Below are 9,655 nucleotides of genomic sequence, written 5' to 3' on the forward strand. Positions count from 1 at the left end.
TTTATTATGCAACAAAAAACGTAACTAATACACTGGTATATATTTATTTAGATATATATGTATTTATATTTATATATATTTATTTCCTACTTAGTTCATACTTTGTACAAACTTTCTTTTATATGGATTTTTAGCTGCTTCTATTTCTTGCTATAGCAAATTGTATTATCAGAATAAATGTAATCATGCCTTTACATTTTTTTAAATATGATGCCTCTTTTTTTCTTATGTTGTTCCTATTGCTCCTGACTTTATCCAAAAAAAAATATTCTTTTTTTTAAGATTTTGTTTATTTATTCATGAAAGACACAGAGGAGAGAGAGAGGCAGAGACACAGGCAGAGGGAGAAGCAGGCTCCATGCAGGGAGCCCGATGTGGGACTCCATTCTGGGACTCTAGGATCACACCCTGGGCCAAAGGCAGGCGCTAAACCACCGAGCCCCTCAGGGATTCCCAAACAAAATATTCTTTCAAATAAGAATGACCATGATGGACACCCTGGGTGGCTCCTGGGATCGAGTCCCACATCAAGCTTCCTGCGTGGTGCCTGCTTCTCTCTCTGTGTCTCTCATGAATTAAAAATATATATATATATATATTTTAAAAAGAATAGCCATGATTTTTAATGCATATAATTTATTAGACTAGAAGTTTTTCTTCCCTTGCTATTTTTCTATGTGTAACAATAGGAATGAATATCAATTTTACAAAGTGAATTTTAGCTTTTATGATAGCTTTATAAAATATCGGATAATATAGTCTCTAAAGTAAAACAAAGCCTCATGTTTTAAAAAATATTTTATGTACTTATTCACAAAAGACACAGAGAGAGACCCAGGACCCCAGGATCATGACCTGTGCTGAAGGCAGACGCTTAACCACTAAGCCACCCACGTGCCCCCAAAACAGTCTTATTTTAATCTTGAGTTCAGTATTTACTCTTGGCTACTGCTAAAATTACCTCCTCGTGGACAGCCTGTGAATGAATGATGAGTCGCCATGTATGTATGTGTGCGTGTGTGCATACATCACGTATGTATAATATGCAATGTTTTCTTTCTTTTTTAAAAAAAGATTTTATTCATTTATTCATGAGAGACACAGAGAGAGAGAGGCAGAGACATAGGCAGGGGGAGAAGCGGACTCCATGCAGGGAGCCTGATGTGGACTCCATCCCAGAAATCTGGGATCAGGCCCTGAGCCGAAGGCAGGCGCTCAACCGCTGAGCCATCCAAGCATCCCTGCAATACATTTTCTATGCATTTTCCTATAACTGGTAAATAAGGAGGAGACAGGTTCTGAAATATTTTCCTAAATAAATCCAATGAGAAGGCAATCCTTGAGTTAATTACCACAGAGAAGATGAGCAAATATGACTTTTTTAAAAAGAGATTTTATTATTTGTTCATGAGAGACACAGAGAGAGAGGCAGAGACACAGGCAGAGGGAGAAGCAGGCTCCATGCAGGGAACCCAATGTGGGACTGGATCCCGGGACTCCAGGATCATACCCCAAGCCAAAGGCAGACACGTAACCTTAACCGCTGAGCCACCCAGGTGTCCCCAAATATGACTTCTTATGATGAACTTGTTCCTGCCTCAGGTTTGTACACCTCAAGCCTCATTTTCATGACCCCTGATTAGGCAAGAGCAACCTGAAGAACCATATCACCTCCTATCCTCTCCCAGCTTATGACTGGTATAAAATTGTCTTTGGCTTTCCCTATATTTGCTTCTAATTGGTTATTAGAAAGTGTTCTATCTCTTCCCTTTAATATTGGTGTATTACAAGGGATCCCTGAAAAAAATTGATTGTATAGGCAAGTAACAGAGAGTTCTACTCACTGTAATAAGAGGGGAGTGAAAACATTCTAGAACAGGATGACTACATGTCCTAAATGAAAAGGCCTTATATTCCTCTACTTCAGTCCCTCATGATTACTCTGGTTTGTTGTTTTTTTTTTCTGGTCCTTCTCTACTCCAAATTGTGAAAATGATAAAAGTTACTTGATTTAACTTCTGACAATTGACCTATGGTGTAAAAGTGGGGATTTGTCAGCCAAAATCCTAATGGGAAAGCAGGAGCATCATTAAACAAATATTTGAATGCCTTCAATGGACCTGGACTCCTTCCAAAAAGGCACAGAAAGGCTTCTGTTTTCCCTCAGGACAGAGATTGGTTAGACATTCACTTTGTGTTTAGGGGTTTTCTGAACAGAGTATGTTGGTCATGGGTGTGTTCTGTCTTCTGATGAAAATGTTGAGTTTCTTGGTTTCCCCCAAAAATCTGTAACCGAAGACTTAATCCCACAGCCTTCCATTGAACAGATGTTTCAGTAACATTGCGCAAAGATTGGACACTGCCACAAAAACTCAGAGAAAATTTTGAGGTGTAACAGGGCATACATGGAAAAGAACCTTCCATGTCAGGAATATACAACAGCCCACTTGGAGACCAGCCTGCTCCTGCCACGGAGCAGTGATGATTTACTGGGAACGTTGGACTGAGCCTAGGAGCACTGTACATGAGGGCACAGAAGCAAGTTAAAACCAGCCCATTTCCCCACCTCACACATGTCTGTTCCTCAGAGTCTAGCAGCCTGATGATGCAACTGAGAGACAAGTTCTGCCAGACAGACAAGGTCCTCTGAAGCTCACAATCTACAGCTGGGATTTCTGTGAATGTGAACAAGAGTCTCTTAGGGGCAGAGGAAGGTAAAGAGAAGATAGCAATGACCTCACCTCAATTCTAAGAATTCTAAGCATTTCCTGGGATTTGTAAGGAAGTTCCAGAAGCATTGTGCTATCTGCCATTAGTCCAGAGTCCAAGATCATTATAGTTCATTACAGGGTTTTCCATGAATACCATTAATGCGTGCCTAATCTTCAAATCACCATGAGCCCTTCTCAATTCTCGCTCAATGTACTGTCCCTTTCTTTTGTAGATACATAATTCTTAATATTTTTTAAAGAAAATCTTAGAATCAGCGATTCCTAGAGAATAGCAGTCTTGGGGATCGCTGTGATTGTCAAATATTTTCATAAGACTGCATCTTGAATGTGTGGGTATCTTGAATTAGGTTCAAATCCAAGTTCCTCTCTGCTTCTGCAGGAAATAGAACAACCTACCAACAAGCAGAAGGACATTCTTTCCCTGCAGCTTGCTAAAAGGTACTTCCCCTTATGCAAGCAAAGACAGAGTATCCACTTTCCCAGACAGGGTATCCAAACCCCTTGACCAGGGCAGGAAATACCCTTAACACTTTTCTGGATGTGAGAATTCTCAGGGAAAAAAGCACAACTCCACCCCCTAATGGGACTTGAACATTGGACCCTCGGATTAAAAGTCTGAGGATCTAACAACTGCGCTGCACAGGCACAAGCATTGGGCTTGCTCTAACAGCCCTGTAAAGGTAAGTGTGTCAGGCTATGGTTGACCTTGCTCTGCTTTCTTGGATAACATCTTGCAAGCCATCACTTGCACACACAACTCATACACTCAAAGCAGCTTGCAGACCCCACTCCCACCCTCACTGACCACTCCCAGCACAACCAGGTCTGGCCTGGAATAATTGGGCTTCCCTCAAAACTCCAAGCACAGGGTGCTTTCTGAAGGCTCAGGTTTGGAAAGGGCCTCCACAGTGCTCTCCAATCCCATGGTTTGGGTGAAAATGAATGAGTTCTTGTGAGACAAAAGTTTTTGCCGCACTTCTCTTACAATGCACAAGACTTCAGTATTTCCTTGTACCTAGATGCAGAGCTGGACGCGTCCTTCCTCCCCATTTATCCAGATCCTCTTTCTGTTAAAAGCTCCACATTCATGCTCTCTTCTCTCTACTCTGCTCAGAGCCGGCAATGAGGCCCTCACGGGATACGCAGAGGCCAGCAAGGAAGAGGCGGTGGCCAGCCGTGGGGAAGGTCCAAGGCCTGTCCTGGCAGCACCCCACAAGAAGTCGGATCCCACCAGACGCCCCGGATGGCGGATGGCGGGGCCTCGACAGGAACCTCTGAGCAGGTCAGGAAGAAAAGGTGGGAAACCAGCTTCCAGCTTCAAGTAATGAATATTCGTCCCCTAGTTAACAACTGTTGAAAAAAAGATGGAAAGCCCACCCCGGGGGTGCATCTCCCTCCGCTCCCTCGCACCTGCTCTCTCCTCTCCAGAGCGCGCTTCTGCTTTATTCAAGTTTCCTGCTCGTGTCGCTTGATGGCAGTGCTGCGAGCGTGTCCTCGGGTTCCCTCTTCCGAGACCAGAACCTTCCCCTACGTCTTGGGGTCGGGCTGGGTCAAATCCCCAGGGCCCGGGTCTCCTTAGCCCACCCCGCGGCGGCCCCAGTCGGCCCCCTCTCCGTCCCTAAGCCTCCTCCTACGAGAGGCCCTCCCAGCTACTCGGTCCAGGCTCCCAGGTTCTGGGTTCTCAGCTCTCCAGGTCTGGGTTCCCCGGACCCAACACATTTTCAATCCGGGAGTTTCTCCGTATAAATTTCTGGGCAGCCCTGCTTGCCTACTACTCGAGGCGTGGCCGTGGGCGCTCGCGGGTCAGGCTGGAGCTGCGCTCGGGGCGCCCGGCGCACCCCGGAGACTCCCCTCCGGAAGATTGTCTCCCTGCTCCCCCCCATTCCCGTCCGTCTACCCGGACCCTCCGCACCCCGGGGCGCTCCCTCGGGAGGACGTGCTCCCCCCCACACACACACACACACTCTCCTCTGCCCGCCCGCGCTCACCGCCGCTCCGCCAGGTGCTGTGACTTCTCACCGCCGTCACCTCCTCCGGAAGTGTCCTCCCGCATAATCCTCGGGGCCTTTTAGGGGAAAGTGGGAATTTGGAGACACAAGGCAACAGGAGCGTCTTGAGGTTCGTCGGGTAGGAATGGAAGCGCTTTCCCGAGGGCCCGCGACGACGGGACCTTGGAGCGCAAACGACACAGCCCACGGTCCGAAATCAGTCCCCAGCCAGCTGCTCGTTTGTTTTCCAGAAACACAGACCAACCTCCTTAACCCTCTGTTCCCATGGGTCCCCTATTCCCGTGGTACCCCACTTTCAACAGCACCGGGTCGCTGCGCGAGATCCCGGTCCTGGGTGCAAGCTCGCGGCAGAACTCCGCGCAAGGACCACGGCGTCGGGCAGGCACCGTCTTCACCCCGGGAAGGTGCTCCCAGGCGGCTCACGTCCATTGCGCTCAGAGCTCCGCAGCAGGGGATTTGGCGGACTCTGCCCCTTCTCACCTTCCCACCTAGCTGATTTTCTGCCTTCTCTTTCCATCTGGACTTAGGTTTCCAGAGACGGCTTTGTGGGTGTTTTTTTTTTTTTTTTTTTTCCTTTTTCTTTCTCTGTACCCATCCCCTGCATTTTCTGACAGGTATCTGGTGGTTAGGAGCGGCAGAGCTGCCGGGACCCTGCTGTGATGATGTGGGAAACCCACGGTGCCGGTGCCGGTGCCGCAGAGATTGACCAGACAGGGACCCACAGGTCTGCAGGTCCAAGCCGAGGGCCCCAGGACCCCTGCGGCTGTGCAGGGCCCGGGTATGAACTGTCTCCTTTCCCTGAAATAAGTGCCCAACATGTGACCTCCCTCGGAGACCACAGTGGCCAGAGTCCCAGTGCTCTTTCCCACTTCCTTTCTCGGTTCTGCCCCACTGCCATACTTGAGGCCATATAGAGGCTTTACATTTAATCCAGTGAGATGATAGAGAGTGAGAGGAAAAAGACACTCTAGTGCTCCTGGCAGGGAAAATATCAAGTGCAACCTTTAATTCTCTGCCAAGAGTCACCAGAAGGAAAATTCAAGAGAGCAGCTAATTCACCCAAAAGGAATTTAAAAGCAGTGTTTACTTGGCATCTGCCCTGTAATAAACCCTGCTTTCTAAAAGCAGGTCTCAGCTAGGAGACTCTAAAAGCCGCATCCTTGGACACCTGTCTTTAGGCGGTTATAGCACCTGCTTCATAAAAGGCATCGTGAGTTCCAGTGTATGTGGAGTTGTGACTGTCCCATTTTCCCGTGTGAATAGTGAATCCCACCCTTTCTGGTCCTCCTGCCTTCGAGAAGGGAGATCTTTTGTTTGTACACACGAAGCAAGCCTTTCTCTGTCTTTTAAAACTTGGTTTTTACACATTTTCTACATCTTTGTTACACAAATTAACCTCAAAAGGAAATGAAAATAGAACTCATTTTGATACATCTACTCGATGTAGATCATGTTTAGAAACAAAGTAGTCATATAATTTTTACCGGCTTCTTGTTTATAGCACAGTGTTTGTTTTAGGAAACAAGAAACTCATACATCTATCTATTCTTACCCTCTCCTCCTATCCCCACAACCACACACACACACACACACACACACACACACACACACTCGTGCTGCCCCTTTGGGCTGCATCTTTCCCCAGGATCTTTGGCATGACATTAACTCACATAACCCACTTTATGACTTTTCTTAAAGTTCTAAAAACAAGTGTTAAAAATGATTACAGAAGACAACTGAGGTGATGCAAACTTTATTTAACACTTCTTGAAGTGGACAGTGTCCTTTCAGAGAACTTTAGAATGGGGTAGAAGGCAGGATAAAGACTAAAAAACATGGAAGTGACAAATAGATGGGCACAGCTGACCATTGGAGAACAGATGCTAAAAGAGAGCATACATTTCTTTTTCCCCTGAAGTTGCTCTTGTTTCCATCCTGCCCTTTCCGAAGAGACCCAAGAAAACTCACTGAGAAGGTGGTGGTTAGAAAGGCCGGCTTCCTGCTTCCAAAGGAGGAGACTCTGATGGGTGTGGGCCCTTCCTTTGATCCTCTTCTCTTCTGCAGGTGTGAGCCCCAGGGGGAGAAATGCATGAACAATAAATAAAAGAAAAGAGAAAATGCAGAGTGGAGGTGCCGGGGATTGAACCCAGGGCCTTGTACATGCGAAGCACACGCTCTACCACTGAGCTACACCCCCTTTCTTCCCTTCTATATCTCCTGATTTGTGAAATACTCTATTTTCCCATTTTCAAACTATAAGAATTGGCCTGCAGAAAGTCTACTGGGTTAAGTTTCACTATGTTTGATATTACTAAACTGGACAGTATTCACAGTCTTCTCTGGGTAACTAGATTGTAATCTGAATGGTGCCTTCTCTCGTCTGAAGGCCTCCCCACCTGGGTCACCTGCTCCAGGGGCTGCTCACCAGCAGAGTGTTGGCTGAGGGCTACTTGCCTCCACCAGGGAAGTTCCAAGGACTTCTCCTGCAGCGCCCGCGGTGGTGAGGTTTGGGATGGACGCGCCCCCCGGGGCCTGGGCAGCTGTGGCCGCAGGTGAACCAGAGACTGAACAGCGCACCTGTTGGCGCAGCTGGCACATACTTGGCACGGGTCCTGTCTGGTTGGTTCCCCTCTCTTTCTTTCTTTCTTTCTTTCTTTCTTTCTTTCTTTCTTTCTTTCACTCTCTTGACCATTATGTCCACAAGGGGTTTTACAAACAACAGCTTCAAAACTATCTCCACTGTAAATTCAGTGATACCCACCTCCCCCGCCCCCCACACACACACAACTGGAGGAATGACCAGGGGCGAAGGCAGGCCTGGGGCAGCAGAGCAAAGTTGGGGGACCAAGTGAGGCGGGCAAAGCCTGCAATAGACAGGGATGTTGGAGAGATGAAGTCAAAGAGCCCTGGAAAGCTCCAAGTGGTGCCATCCATGGGCTGGAAAATTCAGGGGAAGTCCTGGACACCTCAAAGCAAGTAGGATTGGCTCACCTATGAAAGACAGAGGAAAGGGCCATTTGCTCTGAAATGCTTGCTTTCAGCTTAGCTAGTGTCACCAACAATCTACTGACTGATGCCAAAAACATAGGCTCTCTTCATCCCAGAACCTCTTGTAATATTGGCAAGTGTATTTCAGGCAGACTTTCATTTAAAGACTTCACAATGTTATGTGTCTACTAGTGAAGAGAAGGAAAATTGGAGGCTCCTGGTTCTGACTGTATTCCAGAATCCTCTGGAAGATTTACCAGAGACAGTGAACACAGAAGAATATTTGCAATCAGGTGACACGCTGTGGGAAGAATTGGTTGACGTCTTTTATGGACTTTCCAAACCGGAATCTAGGACGTTTAGGCCTTTTATGTTCAGCTTTCCTGACTTATGTCCACCACACCTCTATCTTCATTCATGAACACTAACAGTTTTCTCAACTTGCTGCTCAGAAAGCACTGCATTCTTTGAGAACCGTTTTTCCCCTGCTCCCTCACCCTGGAGATGACACCCTGCCACAACTGGTGATTGATCTGGCCAACAGACAACTCCTTCCCTCCTTCCCTCCCTTCCTCTACGTGTGTATAAGGAAAATGAGAGGAGACAAAAATCAATGGGTACGTTTGCTGTTCCTCAGCCTTCACACAGGTTCAACTGAGAATACAAAAGAAAATTTAACAAATATTCCATAATGGCCTGGTTTTTTTTATTTGCTCTTTCCTTTAAAAAAAAAGTATTTTATTTTTCAATAATCTGTACACCCCACCTGGGGCTCAAACCCACAATTCTGAGACCAAGAGCTGCATGCTCTACCACCTGAGTCAGCCAAATGCCTCTGGCTCTTTGTTTTTCCTCCTGTTCCTTAGTGAGCTGTGAACCAGCAGGAAGGAACTTATTCATGTGGTGATAGCATGCTTATTCCTTTCCTTTCCAGAGATCCTAAGTGAGCATGATCTTTCTCTGTCTCTCTCCTTCTTATCTTCCTTGTACTGATGCAACTTGAATGTGTACAGTGTTGGAGGGGAAAGAGAAAGGCTGTATTGAAGGAACCCAGGAATAAACCCAGACTCTCCTACACATTGAGCCTCTGTTCCCATGGAGCTGCGCACCTGGATAGACCCTACACTACAGTAAATCCCTACAATGGACAATTGCTCTGATTTCTGGATTAGTATAGGATCAAACAGTTGGTAGAACAAGATTTACTGTATTTAACTTCACTATTTCACAAAATCCTAGCCTGAATCTTTTTTTAACCTTTGCCGTGAGAAGGATATCAGAATGCTAGATCAAAGAACATTAATGCCACTAAGATCCCCCCAGACTAGCCCACTCCTAGGTCTGCTCACCAAAGGACTACTGGAGCATCAGTTCCAATTCTGCACCAGGGAGAATCCCAGGTGGAATGTTTACTTCTGTCTCCAATTTTCTTTTCTTCTAACTTCTGTTGGGGAAGACCCTACAGAATTAAAATACAAATTAAATACAAATTAAAATTAAAATTAAATTAAAATTAAATACAAATTAAATTTAAAATTTAATACAAAAATTAAATACAAAATTAAATACAAATTAAATACAAAAAATTAAATACAAAACAGAGACTTGAAAATTGAGCAGACAAAACAATTTAAGCCACAGATCCAAACTAGGTTAAATTGGTAATTCTAGCTTATCTCATGAATACAAGTGAAACATAGGTTATTTCTTGTAAATGCCTCTGATAATCGTAAAAAAAAAAAAAAAAAAAAGTCATCTTCCTAAAACTGGTGTAAAATAATCAGTTATAAGCAATTCCCTGATGTCTGGAACCCCCACTGCAATAACCAATCACTGCAAAAAATTAAACAACTTCCTCATTTTTACCTTATCAGCCATTCTGTGATGTCATGCCCTGAGCTTCATACCAGCTCTAAATCTGAAAGC

General features: G+C 45.6%; 1 non-coding gene across 1 annotated transcript; it reads right to left on the reverse strand.

Annotated features, from left to right (window-relative positions):
* Positions 1 to 6,866: 6,866 nt before the first annotated feature.
* Positions 6,867 to 6,938, reverse strand: TRNAA-CGC (transfer RNA alanine (anticodon CGC)). The gene has a single exon. It is a non-coding gene; the product is annotated as a tRNA-Ala (tRNA).
* Positions 6,939 to 9,655: the final 2,717 nt, after the last annotated feature.

The sequence above is a fragment of the Canis lupus genome, chromosome 35 (genome assembly GCF_003254725.2).
Source record: "Canis lupus dingo isolate Sandy chromosome 35, ASM325472v2, whole genome shotgun sequence".
NCBI lineage: Eukaryota > Metazoa > Chordata > Mammalia > Carnivora > Canidae > Canis > Canis lupus.